This window comes from Chanodichthys erythropterus, chromosome 6 (assembly GCF_024489055.1).
Source record: "Chanodichthys erythropterus isolate Z2021 chromosome 6, ASM2448905v1, whole genome shotgun sequence".
Classification (NCBI taxonomy): domain Eukaryota; kingdom Metazoa; phylum Chordata; class Actinopteri; order Cypriniformes; family Xenocyprididae; genus Chanodichthys; species Chanodichthys erythropterus.
Window position 1 is genome coordinate 21021115 of NC_090226.1, and position 18808 is coordinate 21039922.

The 18808-nt window shown below is 34.7% G+C and overlaps 1 long non-coding RNA gene across 2 annotated transcripts in view; it reads left to right on the forward strand.

The window, feature by feature from the left end:
• Positions 1–18808, forward strand: part of LOC137021657 (uncharacterized) — a 30971-nt gene that overhangs the window by 1903 nt on the left and 10260 nt on the right. The window contains exons 2-4 of one of the 2 annotated variants that reach the window (XR_010895344.1): positions 9193–9442; positions 10750–10779; positions 15241–15418. This is a non-coding gene — a long non-coding RNA (uncharacterized lncRNA). The remainder of the gene's footprint in view (positions 1–9192; positions 9443–10749; positions 10780–15240; positions 15419–18808) is intronic. The other variant, XR_010895345.1, reaches the window with a different exon arrangement.

The window sequence follows — 18808 nt, forward strand, 5'->3', positions numbered from 1 at the left end:
AAGTCTCCTCCAGAGCTCCGCCCCCGATACTACACGAGTCCCGCACCACACCCAAACCCACACCTCCGCGCTCTTACGCGAACAGTTTTTGGACACTTTCACTGGAAATATCAATGATTGTTTTAGCTGATTATCACTGGAATATTATTCAAATGCAACACATGCGAGGTTTTAAATATACATCAACGTCAAAGTATAGCTATTTAGGCCTTCAATATTGTGAAAACATCACTCAGTAAAAGCATTTGATGGGAAATGGTGTCTGTAATGTTAATAAAACGTATTAATTGTAATATAGGCTACAATAAAAGTACAATAAATTAATATAGGCTATATTATAAGCCTATATTATAAATTTATATTGAATATAGTGATTGAAGCAGTGGCTGGAAGGCGTATTTGTGTATTTGTTTGTCTGGTCTGTGATCATTGCTAAGTATTCATCTCTGCTTTCATATTCTGTCATAAAGTGCTTTTCAAAAGCAGGGAGATCTTCTACCTTTAGGGCATATTCCCACATCGGCAGCCACACCTTTGCATTATGACGTACAGGGTGCTGCGTCATGACTCATGTCATTCTCAGACAATGCAATATGATGACCTGTCTAATCACCACTTAAACTATACACTCGTATAAAGAGCTTTTATTCTGTAATTACACTTGCCAGGCTTCAACCAATTCCACAGGATACCCAGTCCCCAAAAGTGAAACCATACACTTTTTATTTTATATTCTTATTTTTTTATCTCCATTTTGTTTGTTTATCTACTTGTCAAGAGTTATTAGGAATCAAAAATAGTGTGTACCATCAGAAAACATCTTAAAGATCTTCTGAAAGACTAAACAGTTCTGAATTAACATTAGATTTTACATAATATTGTATTTTTTTAACTATATAGAGACAATGAGCACTCGGTTCTTAATCTGTCACGCTTGAGAAGGTTCTCAAAAAATGCTGGTGTCGGCTTTGAAGGGTGATGCGTTTGGCAATGATTTAATTGCTGTGGAGTGAGTGATTCAGATTACTGTTTACCAATGTGCAAAACATAGTTTAGAGGAAAAGAAGGGAGAGTGAAATGCAAGAAAGGGGTGGAGGAGGGAGAGGGGTGTGGCTGAGACACTCCTTTGTGCTGGAAGCATGACAGCTGTAACAATAATCAAAGATGTCAAAATCAATTGGTCAAAAATGTAGGAAGTTTAGCAAAGGAGAAGAACAAAATAAACTGCTTTGGATTTAAAAACTGCTTCTTCTTTTGACACATAACCAGGAACAAAGACATGCAAACAAAGAGCTCAAAGGGCTGGTTTCATTCCAGCAATCAATACTACTGATGCTTGGGATCTGTTTATGATAATTCTAAAATGGACAGTGCCAAATGGATATTTAGAAACAATTATCTTAGGACATTTCAGTGAAGTCAAGCCAAGTCACCTTTATTTATATAGCGTTTTATACAATAGCGCTTTGAACGATTGTTTCAAAGCAGCTTTACAGGGATAAACAGGACAATAATGAATCAGTTATGAAAAGAGTTCAATTGTACTGTAAAGCAGCTCTAAGCAGAGGCATTGTTCAGCTGAGGCCAGTTGTCATCAAATATCAAATAAGTTCAATTCAGTTATAAAAGCAACTATGTAGAAAACAGTGGTGTTATATTCTAGCTCAATTTAGATCTCATACAATAGCGTCAGTCAAATAATTAATATTGCTGAATTTTATTTATATTATTTTATTGTGGCCAGCCTAAGACACACCTGTGCAATAATCATGCTGTCTAATCAACATCTTGATATGCCACACCTGTGAGGTGGATTATCTCTGCAAAGGAGAAGTGCTCACTAACACAGATTTAGACAGATTTGTGAACAATATTTTAGAGAAATAGGCCTTTTGTGTACATAGAAAAAATCTTAGATCTTTGAGTTAAGCTCATGAAAAATGGGGGCAAAAATCAAAAATAAGTGTTGTGTTTATAATTTTGTTCAGTGTATATATATATATATATATATATATATATATATATATATATATATATATATATATATATATATATATATATTATCCTTAAGAAACTTTTAGTTATAATTTAATATATTTTAAAAACAAAAACACAATGTCAGTAAACTGTTTAATAAACAGTTAATGCAATGTTATGTTTAGTTCTCTCCTCACCTGCTGTACCGAAAACCGTACTGAACCGTGACTACAAAACTGAGGTACAGAACCGTACTCTCTCTCTCTCTCTCTCTCTCTCTCTCTCTCTCTCTCTCTATATATATATATATATATATATATATATACAGTACAGTCCAAAAGTTTGGAACCACTAAGATTTTTAATGTTTTTAAAAGAAGTTTCGTCTGCTCACAGGCTACATTTATTTAATTAAAAATGTAGTAAAAACAGTAATATTGTGAAATATTATTACTATTTAAAATAACTGTTTTCTATTTGAATATATTTCACAAAGTAATTTATGCCCGTGATGGCAAAGCTGAATTTTCAGCATCATTACTCCAGTCTTCAGTGTCACATGATCCTTCAGAAATCATTCTAATATGCTGATCTGCTGCTCAATAAACATTTAATGTGTACAATTGTACAAAATATTTGTGTACAATATTTTTTTTCAGGATTATTTGATGAATAGAAAGTTCAAAAGAACAGTGTTTATCTGAAATCTAATCTTTTGTAACATTATAAATGTCTTTACTGCCACTTTTGATTGATTTAATGCATCCTTGCTGAATAAAAGTATTCATTTCTTTAATTTCTTAAATTCTTACTGACCCCAAACTTTTGAACGGTAGTGTATAATGCTACAGAAGCTTTGTATTTCAGATAAATGCTGTTCTTTTGAACTTTCTATTCATCAAGGAATCCTGAAAAAAAAGTACACAACTGTTTTCAACATTGAAAATAATCATAAATGTTTATTGAGCAGCAAATCAGCATATTAGAATGATTTCTGAAGGATCATGTGACACTGAAGACTGGAGTAACGATGCTGAAAATTCAGCTTTGCATCACAGGAACAAATTACTTTGTGAAATATATTTAAATAGTATACAGTTATTTTAAATTGTAATAATATTTCACAATATTACTGTTTTTTACTGTATTTTTAATTAAATAAATGTAGCCTTGGTGAGCAGACGAAACTTCTTTTAAAAACATTAAAAATCTCAGTGGTTCCAAACTTTGGGACTGTACTCTATATATATATATATATATATATATATATATATATATATATATTATCCTTAAGAAACTTTTCGTTATAATTTAATATATTTTAAAAACAAAAATACAATGTAATCAGTAAACTGTTTAATAAACAGTTAATGCAATTTTATGTTTAGTTCTCTCCCCACCTGCTGTACCGAAAACCGTACTGAACCGTGACTACAAAACCGAGGTACCGAACCGTACTCTCTCTCTCTCTATATATGTATATATACACACACACTCTGGTTTGTGACAGGCAGTGTTATTTTAGTTTCATTGAGAGTTTTTATTAAAGGTGTTGTTGATTAGGATTTTTTTTTAGCTTTAGTTAGTGTGTAATGTTTCTGTTTGTGTCATGGTGGCACACAAAAACAAGATGTTAGGATCCAGTTGCAGCATTTGTTGGGCAATCCAAAGTCGTAATCCAGAAAACAGGCAAGGGTCAAAATCCAAGAAACAGTCCACAAACAGAAATCCAGAGGTACAAAACGTGCACGTAACAAAATATAACAAACCACAAACAAAGGCAAAAACAACTGAGACTAAAAAGACAGAACTAATGAGCAAACACAAAACAGCTGGGTGCAATGAAACAAGGATAAGGAGTGAATTATGGGAAATGCAGTTCAGACAGGTGTCAAAAGTCCATGATGGAGTGCCCTCTGGTGGCTAAACAGGGCACTCCAACTCATGATCATGACAGTTTGAGCATAAACAGCATCTGCAAAGTTATGAAGGGAGATATTTTCTTTTAAAGAATTCTCTGTTTAAAGGTCCTCTAAGCTTTGTCACGCATTTTTAGGGCAAAACATTTTTTGTCACATACAGCAAACATCTCCTCACTATCCGCTAGCTGCCTGTCCCCTAAACACGCTGTAAAAAACGCAGTCTCTGTAGTCGCCACAAGCTCCAAAAACGGCAACAAAAACAAACTGGTGCAGCCTGGACCACGAATCATAATAAACACGCTCCAGTCAATAACCGACAAGAATGATTTTAAATGCGCGTTCATGACTGTTTCAGGAAGCACTGATGGGAGGGGAGGGGGAGGAGGAGGGAGGGTCTAGCTAGCCTCTGTTTTGTTTGACAACACTACGAACATCAACAGGAAGTTACTCCGCTCAGGATCGCTTGTAGTAGTGACTACAACAAGCTTCTTCCTGGGTTAGTGACATCACTGATCCGAAAATTTACATAAACCCTGCCCACGAGAACATCCAACAAAGGGGGTGAGGCCATGTTGGGCTGCTTTAGAGAAGAGGTAGAGTTGTTGTAGTAGAGTGTTGTTGCCATGCCGTCATTTTACGCCGGACTGCTTCACAAACAAATGCTGGATTTGCACAAAAGATTAATATGACGGCACATGCTAGTCGATGAGTTGAATCAACTCCACTGCAACTACACAAATTTATCCACTAACCATTCTGAAATTTCCAGATGTATTCTAAAAGTTGTAAAATCTTCCTGAGTCTCTCCATCAGTGTCTGACTCCGGTTTGAATGATGAATGGCTGAATACCATTACTTAGCATCAACATTTTGGCTGCATGAGATTCTCCAGCTTTGTTGCTGTTGAGCAACCGCAGCGTGAGCTGTTAAAGCCCCGCCCTTTTCTGGAAAGCAGGCTGGGAGCAGCAGCTCATTTGCATTTAACAAAGCACTGTTTCGTAACAAAGCACTGTTCGCCAGAGGAGAACTGGCCCCCTGACTAAGCCTGGTTTCTCCCAAGGTTTTTTTTTTCTCCATTTTAACACCTATTTGCCACTTGTTTGCCACCTGATGTCACCTGATGAAGTTTGGGTTCCTTGCCGCTGTCGCCTTTGGCTTGCTTAGTTGGGGACACTTGACATTTGACTTGACATTTGATATGCAACAGTATTCTTGACATTTTTTCAACAGTGCTTTGATCTGCCTGCATTGACACTATTCTTGAAGAGCTGCTGTGGAGCAAAAATTATGTACCAGTTATCAATGTAAAGCTGCTTTGACACAATCTGCATTGTAAAAAGCGCTATATAAATAAAGGTGACTTGACTTGACTTGACTTAAAGGGACACGCACAAAAATGGCGTGATTTTGCTCGCACCCAAATAGGGGCACATTTGACAAGCTATAATAAATGATCTGTGGGGTATTTTGAGCTGAAACTTCAGAGACACATTCTAGGGACACCAGAGACTTATATTACATCTTGTAAAAGGGGAATTAGGTCCCCTTTAATATTTTGAATCTGTTTTGAATATTTTGAAGTTTTTATTTTTATATTTGCATTTAGTTAAAATTTTAGCAATTTCATATTTGTAATTTTTATTAGTGTTTTTTTGTTTATTTATTTATTTTAAATAGTAATTTTTATTTTAGTTTTTGTTAGTACATCAAGTTAAACTAATTTTTTTGTTGTTGTTGCTTTTATTTTAAGGCAATGTGGTTACAATTTACTACATGTAATTACTATAGTGATAACAGTAAAATATGCATAATTTCAAGTAACTAACCCTAAACCAAACCGTAACTGTAACTATATAGTAAGTGCTTGTAGTTAATTAATATTACAGTACTTATTTGAGTAAGTACAACTTATGTATGTCACCTTAAAATAAGGTGTAACCTCTATATATCTTACTATAATAACCCTGGTTTGTGGTCAATATTTCAGAAAAGCCTCATAGTCTGAATGGAGGTCAGAGGTCAGCATTCCCAAGCTGCCTTTCATGCTTAGCTCAGGAAGCCAAAATAGCTCAACATGTGCAGCAGACACACACATGTTTCCGCATCCTCTGCTCCACTGAACTGAGCTCAGTACTCTTTAGAGGCGATCACTGAGAGAGACATTGTATAATAAGAGCCTCATTGTTTTAAAAAGAAAGAAGACATATGGACATGCCGCTTGGAGGAACACGCTCATCCAAACCAGTGTATTTAATGCAAATGAAAGCAAGCAGTATTGCAATTATAGGCCATCTTTGTTGTTTGATTAAGTGGTAAAGGTTTTATGAGACTCATAAAGCTGTGGAGCCAAATGCAGAGGACTTAGAAGAGTGGCAAAAAGTGCACTTTTTGAAATCAATTAATATCATAAATACCCTCGTCACTTTCATTCAAATGTGAATTATGATGTTAGAAAAATAATTTTTGTCTTTAACGACCACAGAAATGCAGTGCAATCCAGACTAACTTTATTTAAATGTATAAATGTCTCTCAACATAAGGAGTTAATTCTATACCGAACTTCGTTGGTTTGATTCTGTCATATTAAATCAATTTTTGTGACTTTAATAAATCATGTAGATTTAATGTTTTACATTTTTATATTCCAAGGACTTTATATTGTATTATGTATTACTATTGTATTAATACGTTTCAAATGACTATTTAAACAATATATCTATATCCAACTTTTCAATAAACAAGTTCGAATTGGATTCTGTAAGATATTTTTTAATTTTTTTTGAAAGAAAGGTGCTCATCAAGGGTAAAAATGCAAAGAGGGTGATTAAAAATACAATAAATCAGTAATAATGTAAAAAAAAAAAATTATCAATATATTTTAACTGTTTATTCCTGTGATTACTTTAGTCCTTTAGAAATCATTCTAATATCCTGATTTGGTTCTCAAGAAACATTTCTTATTAACAACTTTGAAAACAGTTATGCTGCTTAATATATATTAAAAAAAAAACTGTGATATGCTTTTCCAGGATTCTACAATAAATATATAAAAAAAAAAAAAAAAAACAGCATGTATTTAAAGGGTTAGTTCACCCAAAAATGAGAATTCTGTCATTAATTACTTGCCCTCATGTTGTTCCAAACACATAAGACTTACTATTCATCTTAGGAACACAAATGAAGGTATTTTTGATAAAATCAGACAGAGATTACTGTCCCTCTATTGACACTTTGACATAAAGAGAAGATTAAAGATTAGTTTCACTATCATAAAGAGATTGTGAAACTAATGCATATGAATTGAAAGGTTTAGAACAACCTTTCTTAAGAAACTTGACCACTTTTTATGAGGAACAAATTTAATTTAGGCTTTTACTCAAATACACATTGATCAGTGAACATAAACAGAAGCTCAGCCGAACCTGAATGGCATGTGAGAACAAACTTCTTGTGGAAGCTCAAATGTGCTGCGTAACATACAAGAATGAACCTCATTGGTTCTTGCACGTCAAGCAAACATCCTTAAGTGTGTTTTACCACAACTGATGTGTAAGTTGATTAATTTTTACATGTAAATAAAAGCCTAAATTCAATCTGTTCATCATATAGAGTGGTTGTGTCTCTTTGGACTAAACTGCTCAATTCATATGGATTAGTGTTATTATCTCTCTATGAATTTTTTTTAAGTTTAATTTGCTTAAGCTGTCTATAGAGGGAAAAACCACATGAGAGTGAGTAATTAATGACAGAATTTTCATTTTTGGCTGAACTTATACCCTTCAAATAATTTTTTAATAGAATTTACTTTACTTTACTTAGGTTTACTTTCACTGCTGATCAATTTAATGTATCCTTAAATAAACATTATTTTATTATTTTATATATAAAAAAAAGAAAAGTAATAAGATCATACTGACCCTGAACATTTGAATGGTAGTCTAAAAGCATAATACAACAACAACAAAAACTAATAAATAAAACAAAAACCTCAACAACAACAATCAAAACAAAATTTTAGAATTTTTATTGTAGTACAATCACCTGAAATACAATTTTATTTAATAAAATTAATAATGCTGTTGAAGCCCAAACAGTAGAACATAGGACTATCATTAAGGTCATGGGCTTGAGTCCCAGGAAATACACAAACTGATCAAATGTATAGGCCTACTTTAAATGTAGGCCTATTCAGATTAAACAGTCTGCCAAATGCATAAATATGAAGATATACTCTATAGATACTCTATATTATAGGACCAGGGTGAATTCAGGTAAGGAGACAGGAGTGTTGTAACACAGGGTTAGTTGTCGGTTTGACAAGTCAGAAAAAAATCTGTGGTGAAGTCATCAATATCATACCCTCCCAGCTCACAGAAGTGGCATGTGACTGTGAGCAACATTGTAGATTTTATGAACAAAAAAACTGATATTCAGGAAAGTGACATTTTTTATAAAGATTATTTTTGCCTAGCAATCATTGTATTGTAGGTACAATTATTTAACTTACATAACCTAAAGTAGCTGTTTCTCTAGTTTAATTTGATGGTTTGCCTTCATGCTAACTTCAAACCCACATGTTAGCTATGTTACAGCTTTTTGGGGTGTGGATAGTTGTAATAGTGCATTAAAAATGTTACAACCTATGATGATTCCAGTGAGTCCATTATCAATCATTCCCTCTGTTAGGGCAAAGTCACATGAGTTTTTGTTACGCATTAATGGATTTATTTCCATCTTAGTTTATGTGCATGTCTTCTTATCGGATAAAACAAATTCTGCCACACACACTCACACTCACGCAAACACACACGACACTTGTTTTGTAATTTAAAGTCCAAAAAATACAATATAATGTTTTATTTGTCACTTTAAATTGTCCACTTTATTAAAAAAATATATATATTATTCTTTGTTCTTCAGAAAAGTTCTTGGAAAAATTAGTGTGGATTTTATTTCAGCAAATTATCACAGTGTTAAATCTATCCCCTGCTAGTGTTAAAACTCACCCCTGTGATGGACTAGGTTGTAACAATGGAACTCTTTGTATTTGACATTAACTCACATAATCTGTGATTGTGTAGTGCACTTCCAAGTCAGTTTTATATATAGTAGACAAATGTGGCTACTACTGTGTATCAAAGATGAAGAGATCTTGCACAAACAACCACTACTGCTCATAGAAAAAGTGTTACTTCCATCCTGCTCTCCCTAAATTAGGTCTCTTTATGTCATTGAAATGAATGTTAAAAACTGTCTAATTTTTTTTTTTTTTTTTTTTTTACCCTTTAACGCAGAAACCCACGTAAAGATTTCAATCCACTTAAATGGATCTCCTGACAGCACATCTGATGCACTGTTTTTAGATGAACAGCTGAGCATTCCTCAGTGATGGAGCGACCTCTGATGGAGCACGAGCTCACAGCGCGTTCACAGTCACAGCGGATCTGCCCAGAGGCTCTTGACAGCCCGAGGCGCTTTCGACAGACTTCACCCCGGGCCAAAAACATGAGCCATACATGGACAAAGGAGGACAAACAAGATAAAGTAAGTTTCGCGCATTTTATAAATAAACTGTCAACAGAATGAACTGCTTGGCTGCTGATTCGTGAAACGAATAAGTTGGACAGAGAAGAGACTGTTCTCGTTTGGCAGGGTGCGACTTTTCATCTCTACTCATGCATTTGATTGCAAATATCTAACAACAGTTCACTTGATTGTGTTGTTGTTTATAACGGTTAGCAGGATTCAACGTGCCTTTGCAGTTTTCAGATTTTTTTCACTCTTAAAAAATAAAATAAAAAAGAAGTTCTGAACTTCCTCCTTACAAAAGTTTTTGTTAAGTTATGGACTAGAAAACGCGTTTTCTGTTTCCTCCGTGCGCAGTATACTTGTAATGAGTTGACACATAAAGCTTTTCTGACCAATGGCAGCTTGCAGCTCGGTGTCCACGTTCCCCTACAGCCCGGTGCTGAGCCCTTACAAAAATGTTGCTTACAATGACGTCATTTTGAAGTTGGGAGTTTTAAGATTTTGAGTATACTCTGAACATTCAGAAACAAGTAACATTTAAAGGTGCAATATGTAAGAATTTTGCAGTAAAATATCCAAAAACCACTAGGCCAGTGTTATATATTTTGTTCACTTCAGTACTTAACAATATCCCAAATGTTTCCAACTATTTTAAATCACACCCAAAATTGGCGAATTTCACTGCCAAATCAGAAGCTCAACAGTATTTTAAGTTAAAGGTGCTAAAGAGGATCTTTTCGTTGAATGAGAAACCAAAGACTGTTTTTGAAATGAGCGTATGCGTAAGAATAACCCCCCTCCTTCACAGCTCATTTAGAGGGAACGCCTCCCAAAACTTGTGCACGAGTATTGGAACACGAGTGTTTATCACCGGCATTCGCTGTGTCGTGTTAGTGGATTCATTATGTCGGACTCACCGCAGGTAACTCATATTCTGTAGTTGTTACTCCTGTCTCCGGACAAAAACATTGCATGCGGCGCCTGTGGAGTGTGGAAAGCTACTGGAGAGCGCAGCCGCGCTCGTCTCTCACAAGGAACGTCACGGCAGTGATTGACAAGCCAGAGGGCCAATCGTTTACGCGATGATCACGTAAACGATTGGCCGATGTTTTTAAGGCCCTACCTCGTGCACAGATGATGTATATTAATATTATTCCTTTCAGTGCCCCTAATAAATAGTCTTTTATCAGTTAGTAAAGACAGTTTCAAGTAATGTTGCAAAAATGTATAAAACAAAACATCCTCTTTATCACCTTTAAGTCACCAGTAAATTGTATGGCTCCTACAGTAAATGTTGTGTCTTATATGTTTTATTTTACCAGTTGTGGAATCCAACCATTCAACCATCTGAGGTAACGTAGTTAGCCTACTTTATTGAGTATTTCCATTTTATGCAACTTTACACATTTATTAATAATAAATTAATAATTAATAAATTTAAGATCATCATGTTTGCAGCGAACAATATATTTTCAGACCTAGTGGAGTAGGCTAATAGTAATAGGTCTGAATTTAAATATATATATTGTACGTTTTAATGAATCACGCTGCAAACATAACGATCTTATAATACATGATGCATTGCTGTGTCTGTTATCGCATAATTCCCACTTTTGGACTCTTTTGCTTTAACGGACATTAGACAACACTGCAAAATCAAGCTGTTATATTCATAATTTTATTGTCCAACATTCCCAGTTTTTCTGATGCATGTCCGTAATTCAATTTCATATGTTGGTATTAATTCAGTGTTTATAATGCTAATACTTGAACTTCAAAGAATTTTAACCCAAGCTGACTGCAAAGGTTTAGTGAAAAAAGTGGAAGACTTAAACTTAAAGTCTATAAAATAAACTGTTAAAAGGATTTGATGATCACTAGTGATAGTATTTTATTCAGTGTTGTCATCATTCAGGTTGGATTTCAGCTTTAATGTACGTTTTTTTTTTTAACAAAGCGGCTGATATTGCCATAGAAACTGCCGACTCGCTTTCACCACAAAATGGCGGAAACGCAGGGCCACTGCTGGGCGCCGGTGTTGCAATGGAACGTTCTATTGAGTGTCACTTCTTGTTAGTGTATATTCTTTGTTTTAACCAAGGCTCCGGGACATGTGAGGAGTCGCCTTTCAATTGCGTCATACCTGCGTTACCCTCGGTTTCCGTTTTTATTTTGTTAATATTTACATGTTTTAATTGGCAAGGGAACAACCGTTTGGTTATATTTATAGACAGAAAACTAATTGTTATATAGCTCAACACGTTTAGTCTTATTGATAAAATCTAATTTTCTTGATTTTTTGCGAGTACCATGCTTTACCATGCCTACTAAAATACTATTTTGTCAAGTAGCTAACATAGCATAATCAGATGCAGCTTTATTTTTAGTAACAGTAATACAGCATTTTCTCCATCGTATGTTTTAAAATAAATTGCATGCCATTTATCAACACAAGCCATCCAGCATTCAATATGATATTCTAAAAGTGATCTATCTTACTGCAGTGTGTCTCAAACAAGTCTCACATCAGCCACAGAGTGAACGCACAGAGTAACGTTATAACATCATTTTCAACACTCTCAAATATATCTAATATGATAAACAGAGCTGCGTTACCTCATACTCATGACTGGAAAAGCGGAAGCGGCGCCGGCAACTGTGACATAATAAAAGTTCCGCTGCTCGTGAGGCGTGTGTTGCGCAATCGCTCCAGCGGCCTCGTTCAGCTCCCTCAACACTCGCTCCTGCTCTGCTTCATACTACAGTAACGTTAATAATCGCATCCATGAACATGATTTCTTCCCGAGTCCAATCCCGATTGTTTCCACCAGCTGTGATGTGAAGACCACATGTCCCAAAATTCCGCTCTTTAACTTGCCGTCATCAAGCTACGCCTTTGTTTTTAATAGGCCTCTAGCGACCTCTAGCGCACAGAAATCCTACATGCTGCATCTTTAAGTATGTTAGATGGACATCCAACTAAACCGTTTCAGAAAAAAAAGTTCCATGAATGATGTAAAACTCATTTAACTTTGAGAGACCTTGAATCATGTTTTTTCATAACTTTGAGAGAACCTTGCCAAAATGATAGTCAAAGTTCTGAGAACATTTCTAGTTAGTCAGGAAGACTAAAGTAATGTACTTGCTCTGTGAAGCTCATTATTAATCAACTGGAATAAAATATGTGGAAATTATGAACATGAATGTGGGTGGAATATTTCCACCTGACATATGTTTCTAGGCTAATGGTTTTTTGATCCCTTTACACAGTGTGCTTTGTTTAAAATGGACTTTACCCTGAGTTTAAGACTGGCTTCTGTGGATTTTCCCACTGAAATGACACACAGCAACCGATAGATGTAGACACACCCTGAACAGATTCATTGACTGGCTTTACATGCACAAAAAAAGTATTCATGAGAATTTGGGTCATATTCTTATTATGCCTGCATAATGTAAAACACCTTATTTTTTCTACTTTTATATTTTCTGGAAATCTGAATAAGACACCTGGCATAATCACATTTTCCCCATGTAAACACCTTTTTCAGAACTCTAATATCAAATGAAAGTATTATAAATCATGCATGAAAATTGAACTGGAATATAGTTGTAGCCAGAATGTGGACTTTAATTGGAAAATGTGCTTGTAAACATGCATGGCCATTGTTCTCTGAATGGCCCCTGAATGGATTCATTTAAATACAGCATGAGATTTATCATGAGCTCTCCAAGCCTGTCTGCACCTGTTCTCTGATTTGCTGTGTGTGGTCAGTCCTGCTCAACTAAATAAAGCCTTTGCCATCAAATGCAAAACAGAGAACTATATAGTTTGTGTTTGTGCTCCTATTGTTGTGGACTAAAAGGAACAGGGACACAACAGGGGCCTAGACAGTATTTCCAGGATGATGTTAAAATAAGTGGTGACTCAGAGGGTAGAGTCCAATTCTGGATTCATGGAAAACATTATAATGAGGAGAAATATGAACTGTGCTCCTATTTTGAGTAGTTGTTGTTATTTTGAAAGTCATATTCTGAGCTGTCATGATATCATGTGAACAATACAAAATTACTCAAAATATTTGTTCTTTACTTATCAATGACATTTTTTCTCGCTCCTGTCTGTGTTCCAGTCAGCTGTTGTAGCAAAACACTTTATTTTTTAATTTAATATTTTGGTTCTGAATTCAACAATTTATGAATGGAATTAGTAATAGATTTCATGAACGCAAGTGTGGTAGTGTTTCAACTATTGGCATTTCTGGTTCATAGAAACTTTTTTTAAAAAAATGTTAAAAACTTCTAAACTTTTGTCATGCATTAGAGGAAAATTCCGTCATCACGAATCATAAACAAATGTTATTATGATTTATATCAAAATTCAGAAAAACATTCCAGGATTTTTCTCCATATAGTAGACTTCAACTGCTACCAACGGGTTGAAGATCAAAAATTCTGATTTAAATGCATCTTCAAAGGGTTCTACACGATCCCAGACGAGGAATAAGGGTCTTATCTAGCTCTAGCGAAACAATCAGTCATTTTCTAAAAAAAAAAAAAATGATATACTCTTTAATCTCAAATGCTCATCTTGCACTGCTCTGCGATGTGCCACGCATTCATAATCAAGGTCATGCATAGGCGGAAATATCAAGCAAGTGTTTAAAAAGCAAACGTGTAAAGACTAAGTCAAAGGCCTTTACAGAAAAAAGGTAGAACAATGATGTTTCGCCCTACCTTGGTACTTCCGCCTACGTCATGCGTGACCTTTACTACGTGATTATGCGTGGCACATCGCAGAGCTAGTGCAAGACGAGCATTTGTGGTTAAAAAGTATATAAATTTCAAATTTTTTTTTGAAAATCACAGATTGTTTAGCTAGATCAGAACCTTATTCCTCGGCTGAGATCATGTAGAGCCCTTTGAAGCAGCACTGAAACTGCAATTTGGACCTTCAACCCATTGGTAGCCATTGAAGTCCACTATATGGAGAAAAATCCTGGAATGTTTTTCTCAAAAATAGGGCTGTGACGGTGGCAAATTTTTACTACCCCAGTGGTAAATCACCAACAAACGCCAGTGTTGGCGCTGGGGTCCGAAAGGGGACGGGGTTTGGTTTATATATATATATATATATATATATATATATATATATATATATATATATATATATATATAAAATCAGAGGTTGCGTTAGACTTGCGTTTCGTCGTCATTTTGATGGACAGGATCGTAAAAAATAATCAATAATTACCCGTCATTTTAATTTTTATATTTTAATGATAAGACATTTAATAGATTCTGATTTCGTCCACATTTTCATTTGTATTTTTTATTCACGAACTTACAGGACAAGCAAATAGGCCTATTTATATTATGAGAAGAAAGTTGTACAAAAACTGCGTCACTTTTCAGTTTTCATCTTGAACATTTGTCACGGATTGTGACTGAATGCGATCATCCTTTCCTCTTTACTACTGTGCAGAATGAAATAAACATGAATGAAAATAAAAAATATGTTGTAATATGATCAAATTAATGAAGCATTACAATTTAATAATCAATTTAACAACAATCAAAGGCGTCCACAAATCATTCATGCGTGTAAATGATTAGGTGAAATTAATCAGTAAATCTGTTGGTTCCATGAATTGATGAATTGAGCCGTTTGATGAAATTGATCTGGCAGTGGTGAAACTGCTTTTAGCTGTATGAGCTGCAGAGTGCCGGCTCACAGATTGCTTCTCTTTATTCTCTCTCTCTTTTGCTCCCACCCACTCCGCTTACTCCACCCACCCCATCTCCCCGTTCAGAAAGTCTTCTCAGTGCACAGGCCAGTCGATAGAGTGAGCAGAACAAGACAGGGCAACCTTGAGCAGGTGTAAAGGACAATTTCAAGAAAGACAAGGCTCCAGTGTGTAACCGATCGTCTGTCTCCCCCAGAGAGTCGGCTCTGCTTTCACCCAATGCAGAGATCATCTATCAGTTGCTGTAAGTAGCTCTAGACTTTTTTTATGTGTCTGACTCTCAGTTGTGGCTCTCAGCTCTCCGTACATCCTATTATGGGACCCTCAGTTGTGCTTCAGCCTGCAGTTGTGTTACTGTAGATGTTTATGGGATATGACACAGGTGGACATGACATCTTTGGTGTAGTTTGTTTTGGTTTCCAACCATTGTTCCAACCTAAATTAAAACGAGACAGGAAGTGAGTGTGTTGTCATCTGGTGTTTAACTGATATCAGTCCTGCAGTGAAATGTGATATGTTTTATGTGATTTGTTTACAGGCCATTTAGGAACTGTTGAGTTTTTGTGTTTCAATTACACAAGATCACAACTGTTATTAATAACACAAGACATACAATACATACAATTACAAATATTTAAGCATTTAAGGTCTTCTAAATACCATATAACAAAACATATAATATATAGCTAAGGGATGTGCACATAGCTAATTGTGTAATAAGGGAGGTTATAACATATATTTTGGACTGTGAGCTAAAGATACTTCAAAAATGGGGCTTAGAAGTGTAGTCTTACTTTTAGGCCTAGTTCCCCCAAAATCTGTCATAACCTCATGTTGGTCCAAACATCTATGACTCTTTTTTTCTTCTGCAATACACAAAAAGAAGACTACTTCCCTTGTATGAATGAAAAAAACACTTCTCAAAATTTCTTCTTGTATGTTCTACAGAATAAATAAAAAGTCATACAGTTTTGGAATGACATTAGGGTGAGTAAATGATGACAGAATTTTTTTCTTTTTTTTTTGATGAACTATCCCTTTAACTCTAAATCTTTTTAATCATGTAAATTCTTATTTTACAAACTTGCTGTTTTTTCAGTGCTTTAATTAGAGGCTGTGCCAGTGGGTTATGAATAATTGTGTCTTCACAAAGAATAGAAGGGCAGGAGAGATTGACAATCTCTGTCAGCTTTTCTATGACCTTCAACTAAAATGACTGGATATTTGGACAATTTTGGAATCAAAGGGCATAAAAGTAGTAATTTACTACAGTGTGTCAAAATGTACATACATTGCTTTCAATATAGTTCGCTTTATGCAGTGTATTGACATTTATGTTTGCTCAATCTAGAATTTTGCACTTTGTTTGTGTCATATAGAACATGTTTTACAAAATCTTGGATACTTGAATGAGTATAGAGTACCGAGGATCTTTTTTCAGTGTGAAAAGTGGTGTCTTGTGATTACATTACTGCCCAAAGGTTTGGAGTCAGCAGGAGTAGATTTTGAAATTAATACTTTTTTCAGCAAAGATGCAAAAGTGGCAGTAAATACTTTTGCATTGTTATTATTATTTTTTTTAAACAAATGCTGTTCTTTTAAACTTTCTCTTTATTAAAGAATCCTAAAAAAATGTATCATGGTTTTCACAAAAATATTAAGCAGCACACCTTTTTTCATCATTGATAATAATAAGAAATTATTCTTGAGCACCAAATCAGCTTATATTTGATTTCTGAAGGATCATGTGACACTGAAGACTGGAGTAATGATGCTGAAGATTCAGCTTTGCCGTCACAGGAATAAATTACATTTTAAAATATATTAATATAAATTTTTTTTTTTTAAATATTTCACAATATTACTGTTTTTACTGTATTTCTGATCAAATAAATGCAGTCTTTGTGTGCATAAGAGACTTCTTTCAAAAACATTAAAAATTCTTACCCTAATCATTTGAATTGTAGTTCATATGACTTTGATTTAGTCAGGGTAAAGAAGATTTATTATTTGATGAAGAAGTGAAACATGACAGTAGAAGTTATCCAGTATATCTTTGTTTATCTGAATGCACTGAAAGCAGATGTTATCATATATTTATCTTTTGTTCTTGCTTGTAAGAGACATCGTAGATCAGCCGATCACCTTTATATGCACTGATGTCATTTGATACATGAGCATAACCTTGACCTCTTAATCTTAGATCCCTGCCCAATTTACTGGCACACATCACATTTTCTTCTTTGTGCTACTAAAAAAAAAAAGTTTCGAGGAAGAACTTTAATGACCCATAATTTGTGCATTTTTATTTGCTGAGTTCAGAAAAGTGCATCGGTTAGGAAGTTTTTTATTATTCGTGTCCTCAGGTTAATGTGTAACATGCACCCAGTCCACTCTTTGTTTGGTGTGATTTACATTGAGGTAAAAACCTGTCAGAGAGAAAGGGAGGGGCTGGACAGATAGAGATGATGTTGTATTCATGGCTCTGAGCCATTTAGTCTTTAGCTGGAGTTCAGAGTCAGTATTTGGTTTCAAGTAAATAAACTTTTCTGTGATTGTCAGCTCTCTTTTTTTTGGATTAACATTGTCTCTGTACATATTTAATTAACTACACTCATTGTTGTCCTAAAGTCTTATATGGCCCTTGAATTTGTATTACAACTGTTTTCATTGAACCCTTAATTGAGCCTTAAAGGAACAGTTTACAGGAAAAATTATGTCATTATTTATTTGTCCTCTTATCTTTCCAAACCTGTATTCTCCAGTTTTGGAGGTAGGGCTGCGTCAATAAATCGATGCTTCAAGATTCTCGGATTGATGCGTTTACGCAAAAACAGATTCAGTATCCCTCAAAATAAATAAAGTATAGAATATTATGCAAACCTTCAATAAATTAATGTTAAAATACAAAAATGTACTTTATGTATTTAATCTCACTTTTTTAATTAAAGGATTAGTTCACTTTCAAATTAAAATTTCCTGATAATTTACTCACCCCCATGTCATCCAAGATGTCTTTCTTTCTTTAGTCGAAAAGAAATTAAGGTTTTTGATGAAAACATTCCAGGATTTTTCTCCATATAGTGGACTTCACTGGAGCCCAAACGGTTGAAGGTCAAAATTACAGTTTCATTGCAGCTTCACAGACGAGAAAAAAAAAAAAAAAAAAAATCTATAAGTTTTAACAATAAATGCTCATCTTCAACTAGCTCTCTTCTTCTTCTTCTTCTTCTTCTTCTACTCTATTAGAATTCCTGCAGTGTTGACACTGCTAAGTGTATTACTGCCCTCCACAGGTCAAAGTTTGAACTAATTGTTATATACTTGCACTAGCATATTGTATACGACAATTTAGTTCAAACTTTGACCTGAGGAGGGCAGTAATATACTTAGCAGTCTCTACACTGCTGGAATTCTAATAGAGAAGAAGAAGAAGAAGAAGAAGAAGAAGAGAGCTAGTTCAAGATGAGAACTAGGTTAAAACAATTAAAACGTATAAAATATAAATTTTTTTTTTAGAAAATGAGCGATGGTTTCTCTAGATAAGACCCTTACTTCTCGTCTGGGATCGCTGTAAACTGTAATTTTGACCTTCAACCGTTTGGAGGCCATTGAAGTCCACTATATGGGAGAA